Raw genomic sequence first — 20,041 nt, 5'->3', positions numbered from 1 at the left:
ATGAGTACCTTAGTAAGACGGAAACCGTCCACTATCGGACTGAGGACCAATGCGGCTGGTGCTCTAGCTGTTCGGAATTTAGGTTCGTCGCTGGCATTGAAGGTGATAGCCGTGTCGCTCCATGGATTTGTTGTTGCTACTTGGTAGACTTCGGCGAGGCTGCGGATTGTTCGTTTCCGCATGTTATTTGATGCGAAAGTCTCGAAGACTGTTAGTACCGTACTGGTACTGCTGGGTTGGTTGCCCGGGGCTAAAAAGCCTACGCCACTTTTGGCCACCTGCCGTAGTATCCAACATGCTCGAAGGCTATGTGTTGGAGTGGCGCCCTCCGTACTGTGGATTTTGCAGGGTCCGTTGAGCCATCCCTCCAGTACGGTTCCGTACCCTTTAGGGGTTTTTTGCTTTTTGGTTTTTAACCCAGGTGCTTGAGTATGACGCACCCTTTTATTTCGGACTGGGGTTGTATTCAGGGCCGGATTGTCCCAAAACCTAGTTTCGGTTTTCCAGGCACTCTCCATCGCGCAGTATTTTTGTACAATGGTCGCTAGGTCGGCGAAGCGTGTAACTTCGTGACGACTCATGGTGTTTATGATTCCCTTGTCCGTGCAATTGTTGTAGAAGATTGAAATCGCGCTTTCTTCACGGCAGTCCTTTATCCTGTTCATAACCTGGAGGAATCTGGCCCAGTAATGATGTACTGTTTCATCGGGCTCTTGCCGTATTTGAGATAGATCGCTTATGTTTGGGTGGGCGGGTGGAATTAAGTTCGGAACCCCGCCCGATCTGAGGCTCAAAGGCCAAGAAGCTTCCGGATTCGGAAGCTTGGTTTGCTGAGCGCTTTCCAACAAATCTGGTCCGATGCCTGACTTTAGGTTCAGTATTTGATTAGCGTCCGTCCCTCCGCGGGAATCCGGCATGGAGGGATCCGGAATCCGGACGTAGTTGGTTTTTAACATAGAAGAAGAGTCGCCGCATTGTTCCTCTACCACGACAACATGGTGGGTAACCTGGGGAGAGTTAATTTCTCTCAGATCGGTTTTAAGCCCAATCTGATCATAGTCGGTAGCGACTCCCAGGGCGGCGATGCAATCCAAGAGCTCGTTTACGGAGGAGAGCTCAATCGGATCTAGCTGTTCGGCGAATTCCGAGCTGACGTGAAGATCGCTTTTAATGACTTGAGAGGTCATTGTCGGGGCGGTGGCCGAACAGGCGGTCATGAGGAAACCGCCAAGCCGGATAGTCTGGCCGGCGGCCAAAGCTCCCTTGACGATGGCACCGTCTTTAAAGACGGGAAAAGGCATCCTTCCTGATGGTGACGGCACAGAGGAACTCTCAATGAAAGCACCAATGTCGGTGTCAAAACCGGCGGATCTCGGGTAGGGGGTCCCGAAATGTGCGTCTAGGCGGATGGTAACAGGAGACAAGGGACACGATGTTTTACCCAGGTTCGGGCCCTCTTGATGGAGGTAAAACCCTACGTCCTGCTTGATTAATATTGATGATATGTGTTACAAGAGTGGATCTACCACGAGATCAAGGAGGCTAAACCCTAGAAGCTAGCCTATGGTATGATTGTTGTTCGTCCTAAGGACTAAAGCCATCCGGTTTATATAGACACCGGAGAGGGCTAGGGTTACACAAAGTCGGTTACAATGGTAGGAGATCTACATATCCGTATCGCCAAGCTTGCCTTCCACGCCAAGGAAAGTCCCATCCGGACATGGGACGAAGTCTTCAATCTTCTATCTTCATAGTCTTGGAGTCCGGCCGATGACGATAGTCTGGCTATCCGGACACCCCCTAGTCCGGAACTCCCTCAGTGAGCATCATTGAAATTATCATGCCTAGCTAAAAAGGCACTAAAGAAAAGTGCTTGTTGGGAGACAACCCAATGTTTCTGCCTACTGCTTTTGTGAGTTCACATGATTATGCTACTGTAGTAATCATGTTTTATAGCTTTTGTTTCAATAAAGTTCCAAGTAAAGCCTTTGGGATAGTGTGGATGATAGTTGACTTGATTCTGTGCAAAAACAGAAACTTTTGCGCTCAGTCCAGGAAATTGGAAAATTTACTAGAACGTGATTTTGATCTGAATTTTTTACACAAGATTGATATACAAATTTTCTAGATTTTCCTAAGTTTTCAGAATTTTTGGAGTTACAGAAGTATGGAAAGTTTCCAGATTACTACAGATTGTTTTGTTTTTGACAGATTCTGTTTTCTATGTGTTGTTTGCTTATTTTGATGAATCCATGAGTAGTATCGGAGGGTATGTATGGAGAAGTTGAAATACAATAGATAGAACACCAATATGAATTTATAATGAGTTCACAATAGTACCTAAGTGGTGATTTATTTTCTTATACTAACGGAGCTCATAAGATTTTCAGTTGAGTTTTGTGTTGTGAAGTTTTCAAGTTTTGGGTAAAGTTTTGATGGAATATGGAATAAGATGTGCCAAGAGACTAAGATTGGGGATTCCCAAGGCACCCCAAGTAATATTCAAGGAAGATCCAAGCAACTAAGCTTGGGGATGCCCCAGATGGCATCCCCTCCTTCGTCTTCGTTCATCGGTAACCTTATTTGGAGCTATATTTTTATTCATTGCATGATATGTGTTTTGCTTGGAGTGTCATTTTATTTTATTTATATTTGTTTGATATTATTCAGAGACATGTTTTCTATCTTTTAGTTCAATAAAAAAGTCAAGTGTAGCCTTTACCATGCTTATTTTACAAGTCTATATGTTGCTGTTTTGAAAACAGAAAGTTTGCTGTTATGTTTTGAATATTTGTGAATAGTCAGAACATGATAAAATCTTGAAATTTTAACACAATGAGTAACAAAAAAAATTCTACAGTGTGGTAATTTTTTCAGAATTGTTGGAGTTAGGAAAGTGTGATTCCTCTTGCATTCTTTACAGACTGTCCCGTTTAGACAGATTGCTGTTATGTTTGCATTGTTTGCATATGTTTGCTTGTTTAATGATTCTATTTGAGGACATGAGTGTTAAATATGCAGAGGTGTTTAGTAGGCAATATAAAATAATAATTTTAGTTATTTGCTAAAGTAAAGAATGATAAGGTTTTGCATTGGTTTATACTAACTTATCTCACAAGTTTTTGTTGAGTTTTGTGTGGATGAAGTTTTTAAGATTTAGGGAAACTGTGATATGAGAGGAACTAAGGAGACACAAAAGCTCAAGCTTGGGGATGTCCAAGGCATCCCTAATTAATATTTCAAGAAGTCTCAAGTATCTAAGCATGGGGATGCCCCGGTTGGCATCCCACCTTTCTTCTTCAACAACTATCGGTCAGTTCTGGTTGAGCCTAAGTTTTGCTTCTTCACATGATATTGCTATCCTCGCAATGTCATTTTATTTTATTTTGTTTTACTTGTTGTTTGAATAAAATACTAAGATATGAAATTCTTAAATGTTAGAGAGTCTTCACATAGTTACATAATTATTCAACTACTCATTGATCTTCACTTATATCTTTTGGGGTAGTTTGTCATTTGCTCTAGTGCTTCACTTATATCTTTTTAGAGCACGGCGGTGGTTTTATTTTGAAGAAATTGATGAACTCTCATGATTCACTTATATTATTTTGAGAGTCCTTAAACACCATGGTAATTTGCTTAGGTTATGAATTTAGTCATAATATGATAGGCATCCAAGAGGGATATAATAAAAACTTTCATATAAAGTGTGTTGAATACTATGAGAAGTTTGATTCCTTATGATTGTTTTGAGATATGAGGATGGTGATATTAGAGTCATGCTAGTGAGTAATTGAGGATTATAGAAATACTTGTGTTAAAGTTTGTGATTCACGTAGCATGCACGTATGGTGAACCGTTATGTGATGAAGTCGGAGCATGATTTATTAATTGATTGTCTTCCTTATGAGTGGCGCTCGAGGACGAGCGATGGTCTTTTCCTACCAATCTATCCCCCTAGGAGCATGCGGGTAGTACTTTGTTTCAATAACCAATAGATTTTTGCAGTAAGTATGTGAGTTCTTTATGACTAATGTTGAGTCCATGGATGATATGCACTCTCACCCTTCTACCATTGCTAGCCTCTCTAGTACCGCGCAACTTTCGCCGGTACCATACACCCACCATATACCTTCCTCAAAACAGCCACCATACCTACCTATTATGGCATTTCCATAGCCATTCCGAGATATATTGCCATGCAACTTTCCAACGTTCCGTTTATTATGACATGTTCCATCATTGTCATATTGCTTTGCATGATCATCTAATTGACATAGTATTTGTGGCAAAGCCACCGTTCATAATTTTCATACATGTCACTCTTGATTCATTTCATATCCCGGTACACCATCAAGGCATTCATATAGAGTCATATTTTGTTCTAAGTATCGAGTTGTAATTCTTGAGTTGTAAGTAAATAAAAGTGTGATGATATTCATTATTAGAGCATTGTCCCAGTGAGGTAAGGATGATGGAGACTATGATTCCCCCACAAGTCTGGATGAGACTCCGGATGAAAAATAAAAATAAAAATAAAAAAGAGGCCAAAAAAAGAGAAGGCCAAAAAAACAAAAGAAAAAAATGAGAGAAAAAGATAAGGGGCAATGTTACTATCCTTTTACCACACTTGTGCTTCAAAGTTGCACCATGATAGAGAGTCTCCTATGTTGTCACTTTCATATACTAGTGAGAAATTTTCGTTATAGAACTTGGCTTGTATATTCCAATGATGGGTTTCCTCAAATTGCCCTAGGTCTTCGTGAGCAAGCGAGTTGGATGCACACGCACTTAGTTTCATTTTGAGCTTTCATAAACTTATGGCTCTAGTGCATTCGTTGCATGGAAATCCCTACTCAGTCACATTGATATCTATTGATGGGCATCTCCATAGCCCGTTGATACGCCTAGTTGATGTGAGACTATCTCCCTCTTTTTTTTCTCCACAACCACCATGTTCTATTCCACCTATAGTGCTATGTCCATGGCTCACGCTCATGTATTGCGTGAAAGTTGAAAAGGTTTGAGAACATCAAAAGTATGAAAAAATTGCTTGGCTTGTCATCGAGGTTGTGCATGATTTGAATATTTTGTGTGATGAAGACGGAGCATAGCCAGACTATATGATTTTGTAGGTATAGCTTTCTTTGGCCATGTTATTTTGAGAAGACATGATTGCTTTATTAGTATGCTTGAAGTATTATCATTTTTATGTCAATATTAAACTTTTGTTTTGAATGTTATGGATCTGAATATTCTTGCCACAATAAAGAAGATTACATTGATAAATATGTTAGGTAGCATTCCACATCAAAAATTCTGTTTTTATCATTTACCTACTCGAGGACGAGCATGAATTAAGCTTGGGGATGCTTGATACATCTCCAACGTATCTATAATGTTTGATTATTCCATGCTATTATATTATCCATCTTGGATGTTTTATATGCATTTATATGCTATTTCATATGATTTTTGGGACTAACCTATTAACCTAGAGTCCAGTGCCAGTTTCTGTTTTTTCCCTTGTTTTTGAGTTTTATAGAAAAGGAATATGATGCAGAGAATCCCACGATCATCCCCATGGACATATCTATATATCCCACGACACCACTTGGACCAATGAAAAGAACTCGAGAAAAGGCTATCGAAGATAAGGTGAACTCGCTCCTCTCTGAACTACCACTTTCTATGCATGAGACATGGCTACTACCTCAAGCGGAAACACTATGTGTGATCAGGTACTTGGAGGAAGGCCACGGAACAACTACATCTAATGGACAGGAGGGCGAGGACACCGAGTACGAAGGACAAGAAGAAGAGCTACCGAAGAAGCTCCAGCGAGCGGACCTCCGCCCAGGACCGGATGTCCAACGCCTGACGCTCCAGCCAGCGGATGTCAGACCAGGACCGGACGTCCGGCGCCTGAAGTCCCAGCCGATGAGAGCTACAGCGAGCGGACGTCCGCCCCTCCAGACGACCGGCAACATTGCACAACGAGTGGACGTCCGGCCCGCACTGAACGACCGGTAGTTCCACACCCGAAGCGTTACAACGGAAATCCGAAGCGACCGGACGACCGGCGACCGGACGACCGGCCATCTCCGGGCGTCCGGTACCACGTTTACAGAACGTAATTAGCGGAAGTCTGAGCCCTACCGGACGTCCGGACCTCCGCGAGCGACCGGACGACCGGTAGAGACCGGACGTCCACTGCCTGTGTGTGCGCAGCTTCGGGCCCGAGGCCCATGTACCCTTTCATTCCGCCCCCTTTTGCACTTAGACTATAAATAGAAGATGACATGTCAGCCTATGTCACCAAGAGCCACCTCTTCAGTGCACAAAGAGATTTGCATCAAGAACAACAAGAAATGAGCGACCGCATCGACAATCTCGCCACCGACCTGCGACTCTCTGAGCAACGAACAAGAGACTACTTCGACAACAAGCTCGACACACACAAACAAGAGAATGATGCAAGAATGGACGAGATTCGTGCCTTGTTGGTAAACCGCTGTTCTACCACTCCGTCCTACTCAAGACGAAGCCGCTCGAGTCGACACTCCGATGACAACCTCTCCGGTTCAAGTACACCGACATCGAACACTCTACATCGAGCCGCGCGCCAAGCTCGTCAAGCAACTCGCAATCCTCTACACGGAAATCATCCACAAGAGCAATTCGACGAGCAAGCACACCGTCATCGCCGAAACCAAGCTACTATTGCACAAGCACAAGAAAGGCAACGTCAAAATCACCAAGAGGAAGAGCGAACGCGCCAACACCAAGACGAACAAGATGTCGAGGCTCAATGTCTTCAACAACAACAATGTGAAGGTCAAGCACTTGAGTCACAACATGCCCTTCGAGAGTCAAGTTGAGCCATCGCCAACCGCAACCGAGATACGCGCAATAAAGAGGAAGCACTCCGCGAAGAAATTCAAGAGCGAAACTACCAAGCAAGAGTGCATCGTCAAGTTCCTCACGCTCCTCCACAACCTCAAGTTTGCCAAGATCAATATGAGGATGATAATCATCCTCATCAAGGGCATCATCACACCCTCGATCCCAACACAATGAAGAGCAACGCTACGGTAGGCTCAAGTTCACCATGCCCAAGTTCAACGAAAGCAATGATTCCGAAGAGTACCTTTCATGGGCATTGAAGGTCGACAAAATCTTTCGTTTGCACAACTATGAGGAAGATAAGAAGATCTCTATGGCATCCCTTGAGTTCCAAGACTATGTGCTCATATGGTGGGAACAAGTCCTTGAGCGTCGAGAAGCAAGAGGTGAACCACCAATCACCACTTGGGATCAAATGAAGGATGTCATGCGAGCATGCTTTGTGCTAACCTACTACAACCGTGACCTCTTCAAGAAACTCCAACTCCTCAAGCAAGGAACAAAAAGCGTTGAAGAATACTACAAGGAAATGGAGATTGCCATGATAAGAGCCAATGTCACGGAAGATGATGAGAAAACTATGACCCATTTCTTGAATGGCCTCAATCATCCCATCAAGAAGATTGCCGACTTCCAACCCTACTCCAACCTCATTGAGCTCGTGCATCAAGCTACCAAAGCGGAACGTCAAGTGCAAGATGACTTCAAGTATGCCAAGTACTTTTCCAAGAGCTAAGACTTCTCCAACAACCAAGCTTCAACAACTCCAACGCCTTCTACCTCAACCAAGCCATCTACAAGCAACGATGACAAGTCGAGTTACAAGAAAACTTCGATAACCTCAAGTCGTCCTCCTACTACAAGCAACTTCAAGCTGCGAGCTTCATCATCTACTCCAACCGATGAAACCGTCAGGACAAGTTCCATCAAGTGTTTCACATGCGGCGGCCAAGGCCACAAGTCTTTTGAGTGTACCAACAAGCGCACCATGATCCTCAACGATGACGGAACCTATGACTCCATGAGTGAAGAGGAAATGGAAGCCCTTGAGCAAGTCGCCATGCACCGGCGCGTGAACAAAGATGAAGATGATCAAGTATTTTGTGATGAGGATTCGAGCCCTGCTCTCGTTGTCTCCAAGGTCTTGACTCTTCAACATCAACAAGACGAAGACCAAAGATGCCACATCTTCCACACCAAGGCCGACATCAATGGAAGGTCCGTCAAGGTCATCATCGATGGAGGTAGTTGCGATAACTTGGCAAGTGAAGAACTACGCTCCAAGCTCCAATTGGTCAAGATGAAGCACCCACACCCATACAAGGTTCAATGGCTATGCGACTCCGGCACTATTCAAGTCGAGCATACGGTGCAAGTTTCTTTCAAGATAGGAGCATATGAAGATACTTTGGAGTGTGATGTCGTCCCGATGTCCGTTTGCCACCTCCTTCTTGGTCGACCATGGCAATTTGACCGAAGCGTCATCCACAACGGGCGTACCAATCACTATAGCTTCAAGATGAAAGGAAAGGATACGTGCTACGACCTATGTCTCCAAGTCAAGTGATCACCGACAAGCAAGCCACCCATCATGGAGAAAAGAGTGAGAGAGTGACCCACCAAAAAGAGAGTGAGCACCACAAGCCAAAATCGAGTGCCTCCATGATGAGTGACAAGAAAAACTTAGTCCTATTTGCCACCAAAAGTGAGATGAGAGAAGTGTGTGAGAACCCATCAAGTGTTATCTACTATGTCCTTTTGTGCAATGACGAGGCACCAAAAACTAACACCTCTCACAATCTACCTTTAGTGTTGTCTTCTCTTTTGCAGGAATTCCAAGATGTTTTCCCGGACGAGCTACCTTTGGGTCTACCTCCACTATGAGGCATTGAACACCGAATCGACCTCATTCCGGAGAACCTCTACCTAACAAGGCTCCCTACCGCGTCAACCCTGAGGAAACTAAGGACATCCAATGGCAAGTACAACAACTCATCGACAACGGTCATGTACGTGAAAGCTTGAGCCCTTGTGTCGTTCGGGTAATCCTTGTTGCAAAGAAACACAGTACTTATCGCATGTGTTCCGATTGTCGTCCCATCAATGCTATCACCGTTAGATATCGTTACCCTATTCCACGCCTAGATGATATGCTTGATGAGCTTAGCGGAGCCACCATCTTCTATAAGATTGATCTTAAGAGTGGCTACTATCAAATACGCATCCAAGAAGGTGGTGAATGGAAAACCGCATTTAAGACCAAATTTGGCTTATATGAATTGCTAGTTATGCCAATGGGTTTATCCGAAGCACCTGGTACTTTCATGGGAGTCATGCATTTTGTTCTTCGACCCTATATTGGTGTATTTGTTGTGGTTTATTTTGATGATATTCTTGTCTTTAGCAAATCCCTAAAAGATCATGTCACACATCTTAGAACCGTGTTGCAAACCCGTAGGAAAGAGCGCCTTTATGCTAATATGGACAAATGCCTTTTTGGTGTTGATAAACTTGTTTTCCTGGGTTTTGTTGTGTCTTCTAAGGGTGTTCATGTAGATGAATCTAAGATCAATGCTATTAAAACTTGGCCCCAACCAACCAACTTGCAAGAAGTGCGTAGTTTTCTTGGTTTAGCCAGTTTCTATCGTAGATTTGTGAAGGATTTTAGCACCATTGCTTCACCTTTGCATTCTCTAAGTAAGAAAAATGCGCCTTTTGTTTGGGGACCATCCCAAGATACCGCATTTAATGAGCTTAAAAATTTGCTTACTCATGCTCCCATGCTTGCATTACCAAACTTTGACAAACCTTTTGAAATTCATTGTGATGCTAGTGGTAATGGCATAGGAGGTGTGTTAACGCAAGAAAAGTGCCCCATAGCATACTTTAGTGAGAAACTTTCCGGAGTGCAACTCAATTATCCGATCTATGACAAAGAGCTATATGCTTTAGTGAGAGTTTTGCGTGAATGGGGACATTATCTTCGCCCTCATGAATTTATCATCCATACTGATCATGAAATGCTTAAGTACCTTAAGGGTCAAATTATGTTGAACAAGCGTCATGTTAAGTGGAGTGAATTCATTGAGTCTTTTCCTTATGTCATCAAGTACATCAAAGGTAAGTAAAATGTAGTGGCGGATGCTCTTTCCCGCATATGCATGTTTTTCACTAAACTTGAATTGAGTGTCATTGGCTTTGAGCACATAAAAGACTTGTATGTGCATGATCCTACTTTTGCAATTCCTTATGCCAAATGTTTGACGCATACATCTTGGGAACGCTATCACATCAAGGATGATTACCTTATGAGAGCTAGAAAACTTTGCATTCCCGAGTCTTCTCTTCGTTTGGTCCTTTTGCAAGAGGCTCATGGAGGCTATGAGGCGGACTAGTGGGACACTTTGGACACGACAAGACATTTGCTACGCTCTCAAAGAACTACTTTTGGCCCAAGATGTTCCGTGATGTCTCACGCTTCACCAACCGATGCTCTACATGTCGCAAAGCTAAGTCAAAACCTCAATCCCATGGTCTTTACATGCCCCTTCCTATTCCTTATCAACCTTGGGAAGACATTAGCGTGGACTTTGTACTTGGTTTGCCTAGAACTCAAAATGGAAAGGATTCCGTGTTTGTTGTTGTGGACCGATTCTCCAAGATGGATCATTTTATCCCATGCAACAAGATAGATGATGCTTCACATACCGCAAATCTTTTTTGTAGTGAAATCTTGCGCCTCCATGGAGTGCCAAAGACGATTGTCTCAGACCGCGACGTCAAGTTCTTGAGTTACTTTTGGAAGACTCTATGCGCCAAGCTCGGAATCAAGCTCTTGTTCTCTTCGGCATACCATCCTCAAACTGACGGCCAAACGGAGGTGACAAACCGAATACTCTCCACTTTACTATGTGTGTTGATCAAGAGGAACATCAAGGAGTGGGAGGAGTGCCTACCCATCGCCGAGTACGCCTACAACCACGAAGACGTTTGACTACCGGCAAGTCCCCTTTCGAGGTCGTCTACGGTTTCAACCCGTTGTCCCCATTGGACATTTTTCCTCTTCCACTACAAGAGCGCACCAACATGGATGCGAGTGCACGAGCAAGCTAAATCAAGAAGATGCATGAAGATACAAGGTACACCATCGAGCGCCAAGTACAACGACTCGCGACTAAGCTCAACATCAACAAGCAACCCATGATATTCAACATCGGAGACCTTGTTTGGCTACACCTTCGCAAGGAATGCTTCCCCAATGAATGCAAGTCAAAACTTCTACCACGAGCCGATGAACCCTTCAAGGTGCTAGCACACAACAACAACAATGCTTACAAGATCAACCTCCCAAGCAACAAGTACAACGTGAGCAACATATTCAATGTCAAAGACCTCTCGCCATACCATCGTGATGAAGCTTTCGATCCGAGGTCGGATCTTTCCCAAGGGTGGGGAGATGATGCGGAGCATCCCACGATCATCCCCATGGACGTATCTACATCTCCCACAACATCACTTGGACCAATGATAAGAGCTCGAGCAAAGGCTATCGAAGATAAGGTGAACTCACTCCTCTCCGAACTACCACTTTCTATACATGAGACATGGCTACTACCTCAAGGGGAAACACTATGTGTGATCAGGTACTTGGAGGAAGGCCACAGAATAGCTACATCTAATGGACAGGATGGCGAGGAAACTGAGTACAAAGGACAAGAAGAAGAGCTACCGAAGAAGCTCCAGCGAGCGGACGTCCGCCCAGGACCGGACGTCCGGCGCCTGACGCTCCAGCCAGCGGACGTCTGACCAGGACCGGACATCCGACGCGTGAAGTCCCAGCCGACGAGAGCTACAATGAGCGGAGGTCCGTCCCCCTCCGGACGACCGGCAATACTGCATAGCGAGCGGACATCTGGCCCGCACCGGACGATTGACAATTCCACACCCGAAGCGTTTCAGCAGAAATCTGAAGCGACCGGACGACCGGCCATCTTCGGACGTCCGGTACCACATTTACAGAACGTAATTAGCAGAAGTACGAGCCCTACTGGACGTTCGGACCTCCGCGAGCGACCGGACGACCGGTAGAGGCCGGACGTCCGCTGTGTGTGTGTGCGCAGCTTCGGGCCTAAGGCCCATGTACCCTTTCATTCCGCCCCCTTTTGCACTTAGACTATAAGTAGACCTCCTTCTCCTCCTGCTCCTCCTAGTTAGGGTTAGCATTGATTTAGCTCATATTTGAGATAGAGCTTTGCTCATCCACTTGGTTACTTCTCCTCGGAGCTCATGACCTCTTCGAAGAAGATCCCCCAAGCGGATTCAAGACCCCATCACAGGAAAACCCTTCAAGACCTCCTCGCGGAGAAGACCTTTTGTATCGTCCTTTGTTTACTTTGAATCGTGTATCACTCTTTGTGTTTCAAGGATCTAGCATATGTGTGACCAGATCTTGTTGGTTGAGTGATTTCTCTTGTGTTTCCCCTCGTGTTCCCCTTGTTTTTCCCCTCTTGTTCTTCGTAGGATCCCCTCCAATCTTGAAAGATCGAGCATCTAGGGTTCTACCCTACATCAGAATATGAAATAGTGTCCAAATGACTTGAAAATTTACGGTGATTTTTATGGACCAGAAGAAGCCCCCTAAGCAAAAGAGTTGGGCCAGAAGAGTCCCGAGCCAACCACAAGACCGGAGGGCGCGCCCTACCCCCTGGGAAGGTGCTCCTGTCTTGTCGTTGACTCGTGGACCCTGATACGTCTCCAACGTATCTAGTTTTCCAAACACTTTTGCCCTTGTTTTGGACTCTAACTTGCCTGATTTGAATGGAACTAACCCGGACTGACGCTGTTTTCAGCAGAACTACCATGGTGTTATTTTTGTGCAGAAATAGAAATTCTCGGAATGACCTGAAACTCCACGGAGTCACTTTTTGGAATTAATAAAAAATATTGGCTACAGAATCAACATAAGGGGGCCCACATCCTGACCACGAGGGTGTAAGGCACACCCACCCCCCTGGGGCGCACCCCTGCCTCATGGGCCCCCTGGACCTCCACCGACCTCAACTTCAACTCCATATATTCACGTTCGGGGAGAAAAAATTAGAGAGAAGGATTCATCATGTTTTACGATACAGAGCCGCCGCCAAGCCCTAATCTTCCTCGGGAGGGCTGATCTAGAGTCCGTTCGGGGCTCCGAGAGGGGAATCCATCGCCTTCGTCATCATCTGTCGGATTACGGGTTCCACAAACCCTTGAAAGGTTTGAACTCTGGGGTGCGTGCAGAGATCTCAACCTACCCAGCTTGCCTACTCGCAATCCTCCTAAGCCTAGCACGACGAGCTCGAAGAGACAAAGAGACACATTAGTTTATCCTGGTTCGGGCCACCTTGCGGTGTAATACCCTACTCCAGCGTTTTGGTGGATTGCCTGAAGGGGATGGGGACGAACTAGTACAGTGGATGAATTGGCCTCAGGAGGTGTTCTTGAGCTCAAGAGAGCTGGTGATGTGGTCGGGTTAGAATGCATCCCCTCTCTATGGTGGTGGCTAAGTCCTATTTATAGTGGCCTTAGTCCTCTTCCCAAATGTGGCGGGAAGGGATCCCACAATGGTCAGATTTGAAAGGGGACAAGTAGTAAAACTTATCCTGACAAAAGTGGTCTTCGCCTGCGAAAATCCCCTGGTCGTGATGCTGCGGTGGGCTCGGTGATGACCTCCGTCCTGCCGTCCTGGTGGTCTTGGTCTTGTTGCTCCAGAATGGAAACCTTTGGCTGATTCCTCAGGACTCCGTGCCTATGGCTTGCCTCCCTTGCACCAAAGAGGAAACTAGCGCTCTGCGCCCGCTAGCACCCGCCTGGCCTTGGTCGTCATGGCTCACGTAAGCTGAGCCTCGTGAGGTGCACCTTGCATAGAACTCTCCGCCCCTCGGGAGCCAACCTTAAGAGGCCGATCCCCTCGGGGTCTTGGCGTCGTCCGCCTTGTGAGGCTTGGCCCCAGGCGAGGGTCTTGAGTTGTTGATGTCGAAGCTGCGCCATACCAGGCCGTCGATGGAGCCACGCGGTGGGCCACCAGTTGGCAAGTCTGGATACCCCCATATCTAGAACGCCGACAGTAGCCCCCGGGCCCAAGGCGCGCTCGGACTTGGCTTCCAAGCGAAGCCAAAGGGCATGTGTGGAGAGCCACGGGCCCTAACCGTCTGCAGCCTTGATGACACGTGGCGATTGATGGGACGTGGGCATCTCCACTTCCCCATGTTGCCTCGGCAACTGTTCCCGTCTGTCAAAAGGGGAGCCGCCTGTTGTCGTGCCTTCATTGCCTTTCCTTCGTCTTGCTCTAGATGCCCTTCTCCCAACACCGAAAGAACTCACCAGATCTGCCGATTTTCTCCTCCAATCTTCCACCCAATGGCTCCTGAGAAGACCAAGGCTCCAGCCTCGGCTACCGGCCTCGCCTGGTACGAGCCGGTGCTGACCGCACCCTCCGTGACCGATGAGAAGCTCCAGACTGCGCTTCTCCTAACGGTGAGCGAGGACAATGAGTGGAAGGATACTGCGCTCCAGGTCACTGCCACTTCCCCGGAACCCGCGAACAACACCTTCTACCCTTTCTTCCTGCACAACGTTTATTCAGGGCTGGTGCCCCCATTCTCTCGCTTCTTCTACGCTGTTCATCACCATTACGGCCTCCACACGCTCCATATTCACCCCAATTCCATCCTCCTGTCCATCTTCGCCTTCTACTACGAGGCATTTGTGGGGGTGATGCCCTCCATCGCCATGCTCCGCCACTTCTTCTTCCTTCGCATGGGTGGCGACCGACCCGCTGGGTGCATCGGCTTCGTTGCAGCTCAGGGCGATAACGCGATCTCCTGCGTCGGGAAGAAGGTGGAGGATGCCCTGAAGAGGTGGGTCCTAATGGACGCCAAGTGCTCGCAGGACCTGCTGGAGCTGCCGACCGAGCCCCCCTCCTCCGAGAAGGGGTGGCTTTCTGAGAAGATCACCGACCCTTCCCTGAAGCCGTTGATGAAGAAGATGGAGGAGGACCTGAAGAGCGAGAAGCTGACGAGGGCCATGATCGTCAAGGAGTTCTTGATGCAGCGCCTAGCGCCGCTCCAAGATCGCTCCCGCCCCTTGTGGAAGCTTGGGGGCGCCGATGACAAGATTCGCCTGCGCCGGGACACCCTTCCTGAGAAGGAGCTGAGTAAGGTGTCGCTTTACTTGACTGGGAAAGATTCGAGCGGCCCTTCGGAGGAATGGCTCCTGAGATACCGCCGAGTCGATGGGGAGGAGGTTGCTGCTGCCATGCCGGTCTTTGACACGTTCAGGCCCGTGTAGACGGGGCCTCCCCCTCCACCTAATCTCCTTGGTGGGCCTGTCCTCCAGCGACCATTCCTCCGAGGCCACCGAGGACGAGGGCGAGGGGGAATCCTCTGCCCCGAGGCAGAGGGAGCTCCTCCGCAACTTTCTTGACAACGATGATGACGATGCGCCTGTGCTGGTGGAGCCGGCTTGCCCATCCGAGGTCACCATGAGATCCGGGGCGGCCTCCTCGAAGCAGCCCAAGTGGTCGGCTATGAATAAGGGTAGGACTGTGTTGATTCCCTCGGGCAGTGCTCCGCCTTCGCCAGCAGTGTCCCGAGTGGTGCCGACCGCGTGTTCTCCTGCTCCCAAGAGTGCAGCTCCTACTGCTCCAGCGAAGCACCCGCTGTTAGGCTTGAAGAGGAACTATGTCTTCTCTGACCAGTGAGTGCTTTCCCTTGATCTTGTCATCGATTCCTGATGCGATGCTTAGCACCTTCGTCCGTCATTAGGAAACAGTCATTGAAGAAGAAGGAGGAGGGCGCGGGAGTTGCCGTGGTCGAGCGCGTCAAGGTGGCCGCCGCCGCCCTGGCGAAGGAGAGCATTACGGCCCCTGCAGCTCCAGCGGTGATGTCGTCTCCCCAGGGCGCGAAAGCCCGTCCTCAGGAGGTGCCGGTGCCTTCAGCGGGGCTGACCCCATCGGCACCCATCCTCGTTGCCGAAGTCGCCCAGCCTCCAGAGCTCCCATTCCTTCCTGCTGCTGTGGTTTCTCCTGTCCTGGCGCCGAGGACGTCTTCTTCCTGCCCAGCATGCAGCTAGGCCATGGCGCTCCTGCCGCCTCCGGAGCCCTGGAGGAGGCACAAGCAGCGCTGAACCTTCTCCAAGGCAAACTTTGGGGCCCGGACCGGCGTGCAGCGTTGGGGCGCCTGGGGCTAATTGATAGATGGCTCCAGGCTGATGCGTCTGTCCGAGCGGCCTGGGGCTCTGTGGAGGAGGCCCGAAAGGTGTCTGGGTTGGCTGCTGTCGAGCATGACCTATCGCAAAAGGAGGCCACGAAAGACGCGGATCGGTGCCGCACGGTGGAGGCTGAACTAAAGGCTCTTCAGGATCGACAGGCCGCCTAGGCTGGCCAGTTCCAGGAGTGAGAGGAGAAGCTTAAGGACCGGGAGGCTGCCGTTGCCGATCGAGATGCTGAACTGAAGAAGGCAGCCCTAGAGTAGGCTACGGAGCATGACCGCTTGACAAAGCTAAAGGAGGAGACGGAGGTGGCCCAGGCGTCCTTTGTCGAGGCCAAGGAAGCGGCCACCTTGGAGCGCAGCACCCTCGCCTCCCTTGAGGCGAGGTTCCACAAGGCTCAGCAGTCACTCTTTGGGGACGATCCCTTGAAGAAGGTGGCGGTGGTGGCCTCGAGGGAGAGCCCTGCTGTTCTGCTCCCTGAGGTCGTGGTAGTGCTTGAGGACACCGTCGATGGGTTTGGCTCTTTGGTGGAAGGTGAGGCTCGCTTTCTTTCTTCATCGGCCCTTACATGCGTCTTTAGCCATCTCTATCTACGGGACACCAGCTTCGACTTTGCCGCCTTCCTCAAGCCCGTGGACTTCAACCCCTGCAGCGCTGTTGCTGCCGCCGTGAAGAGCTCTGTGGATGCCCTGCTAAGCAAGTTCCTTGTTGTCAGTCCTCCGGCTGGGGCTGAGGGGACGGGCGACGCAACTAGCGACGAGGCTCCGCTGGCAGGTGATAGCGGCACCCAGGGCTGAAGAGGCAGCTTGGAGACGCTGCTCTTTCCTGTTCGTCCTGTATCATGTAGCATGCTGTGGAGGCATTTAAAACTGTTAGCTTGGAACAATATGTTTTTGTAATAGTTAGATTGTAGTTCCCTGACTTTTTCTGTTTGCTTTATTGTTCCGCGTCGGCAGAGCCCAACCCCCCGCATACCTCATCTGCCGCCAGGTTGTCCGGATCGCCAGGACGAGCCCAAGGGGTGAGGGGCTACGTGACCAGTTAGGCTCCTGAGATGCGATGCTCAGGAGTCCTCCTTGACGTGCGAACAACTTAGGAAAAAGTGCAAAGGCAAGCCTTGGCGTTCTGCATCGACAGGGCCCGATCCCACGCGTACCCCAGTCGCCGTTGGGTCGTCCGGATCACCAAGACGAGACCAAGGGGTGAGGGGCTATGTGGCCAGTTAGGCTCCTGAGACGCGATGCTCAAGAGTCCCCCTTGATGTACGAATGACTTGAAAAGGGAGAAAGTCGGGCCTTGGCGTTCTGTGTCAGCAGGGCCCGGCCCCGCGCATGCCTCAGCCGCCGTTGGGTCGTCCGGATCACCAGGACGAGACCAAGAGGTGAGGGGCTACGTGGCCACTTAGGCTCCTGAGATGCGATGCTCAGGAGCCCCCCTTGACGTATGAACCGACCATAATACCTTTCCTCCCCGGGCTCTTGCTCGGGAGGGGCACGCGAAGACCAGGCCCATGGGACCTGGCGAGGTGGGGTACACCAGGCGTGACTTGAGCATAGCCCTCGTGCCCAGCCCCCTCGCGCTGCCCTCCCGAGGGAGAGCAGCGCGGTGAGGCTGGTCCTGAGCTTGGAAGCTCCGTGAGGTTAATGCAGCCACGAGGCCACCCCCAGTTGTTTATCACCAGCGCGGAGCATAGCGCTTCCACTCTTGCATGGGCATAGCCGCTCCTCGACAGTGTTGACGACCAGCGCGGAGCATGGTGCTTCCACTAGTGCGTGGGAGGGGGCTCCCTCTGAGGAGATCCCCTGGGGCGTGTACAACCCTGCCCTGACACGTGGCTTGCACGGCAGGGCTGGAGGAGGTGTATATGGGCACCCGTGAGCCAGTGCAGAACTCACGAGGCCCTACCTCAAGGCAGGTTGCGCCTGAGCTTGATTGGGAACACTTGTATTAGTCCTGCAAGATGGTTAGGCAGCCTGCACCGAATGAGTCTCCTGAGGCTATTGCATGAGAAGGCCAGACACCAACGACCCCAAGAGGTGACGTGAACGGGGCCGGCCCGCCAAACAGAGCTCAACCGTTGGTTTTATCGACACTGCAGGGATGGACCCAAGCACAAATGCCATGCTCAGTCTTTTGATGCAAAGATCCTGAAGAAAAACAATCGGTGCGCGGTTCCCGTGGCCACGGGGGCACCAGGTCACGCGCCCTTACTCATCCGCCCGCGATTAGCTCATGCGAGAACAAGGCACCAAGGTCCATGGGAGGTGACATACACGGGGACTGGCCCGTGAGCCAGAGCTCAGCCTCTTGGGCTTAGCGACGCTCTAGGGACGGACCCGAGCGCAGACGTCGTGCCAGTCCTTAATCATGAGGCAGTCGCAGGAGGGATCACAAGGGTGCGAGACATTCTTGGTGATGAAGCGCCGGTCAGACAGTTGATAATCTTAAGGTAGCTTGCGAAGGAAGGTAAACTAGCTCTGGTAGATGCAAAAGGGATACATGCCGCAGGGACGGACCCATACGGCCTGGGGATGATGCAGCCCGTGGGGCGCCCCCAAACTGAACGAACTAGAGAGATGTCACCTGGTACCATCGCTGAAGAGGTGTTGGGGTAGCGAAAGACGCGCGCTGCTAGAGTCGTTCCTCATGAGCCGCCCTGGCCCCGAGCCTCGGTAGGCCCAGAGGGCCTAGGAGGCTCCTAGGGGTGCTCCTCCATCTCCGCCAGGGTCGCCTGGTGCCTGGCCTCGCGAGCCGCCAGGGCGTCCCTTGTGCAGCGCTGGAACACCACAGCTGCGCCTGGTAGGCCGAAAGGCATACAAACATAGCTGTGGGGTGGACCCTTGCATCGGCCGACACGAGACGGCCAGAAGAGCTGCCGCAATGTGGCCCTGTTGAGCCCTGGGATGTCGATGTAGACATGGAACTCCTTACCCTCACCAGGGCAGTGAGCCACACCTCGCGATAGGCGACGATAGCCTTGCAGAACCCTTGCCTCCTGAATCTCCTCGATTGCCTTGCTTATGAACTCCTGAACGCCTAGCGCCTCCCGCCTGATGCCTTCTCTAGGGAAGCGCACGCTGAAGCGCGCCTCCACATGGTGCCCAAGCACCTCCCTCGTGACCCTGGCTAGGTCTTAGGCATTCCCAAGGAGAGCCCCCGAGCCCAGCCTGAGAGAGGCGCCGGGGATGCCTTCCTATGCGATGGTCGAAGCCGCCCCGTCCGGGGACGCGAGGCTTAGCGTGGCGTCCTCGGGCAAGGCCTCCACACGAGATCCCTGACCCAGCTGTAACTTCTTTGTCTTGGGGGCGACCTCAGGAGGGAGGGAACCGCCCTCATCTTCAGGGCTCTCGACTGCTGCAGCCTGGAAAGCGCGCTCGAGGGAGCACACGACATCCTTTTATTGGCATGCGACCATGATGACGCCGCTGGTTCCTGGCATCTTGAGGACGTTGTAGCCGTGGTGCGCCGCTGCCATGAACTTGGCTAGTGCTGGGTACCCTAGGATGGCGTTGTACGACATGCAAATGTCGGTGATGTCTAAGTCGATGAGCTCGGTGTGGTAGTTGTTGCGCTCGCCGAAGGTGACAGGGAGGCGGACCTGCCCTCTCGGGTGTGTGGAACCATCGGTCACTCCTGAAAATCGCTTGGTTGGCTAAAGCTGGTACGTAGTACGACACTTGGAACCTGTCGAACGTTTGAACAAATAGGACATTGAGCCCTGCTCCACCATCGATGAGAGTCTTGGTGACGACCATGTTGCTAATGACGGGCGAGCAGAGCATGGGGAGCGCGCCAGCAGTGGCCGCGCACTTGAGTTGGTCTGAGGAGCTGAAGGTGATGGTGCATTTGGACCACCTGAGAGGGCGAGTTGCTTCAGGCTTGGGGA

Source organism: Triticum dicoccoides, chromosome 2B (genome assembly GCF_002162155.2).
Source record: "Triticum dicoccoides isolate Atlit2015 ecotype Zavitan chromosome 2B, WEW_v2.0, whole genome shotgun sequence".
Lineage (NCBI taxonomy): Eukaryota > Viridiplantae > Streptophyta > Magnoliopsida > Poales > Poaceae > Triticum > Triticum dicoccoides.
The sequence above is the reverse complement of the archived record's forward strand: the minus strand, read 5'-3'. Positions refer to the sequence as shown.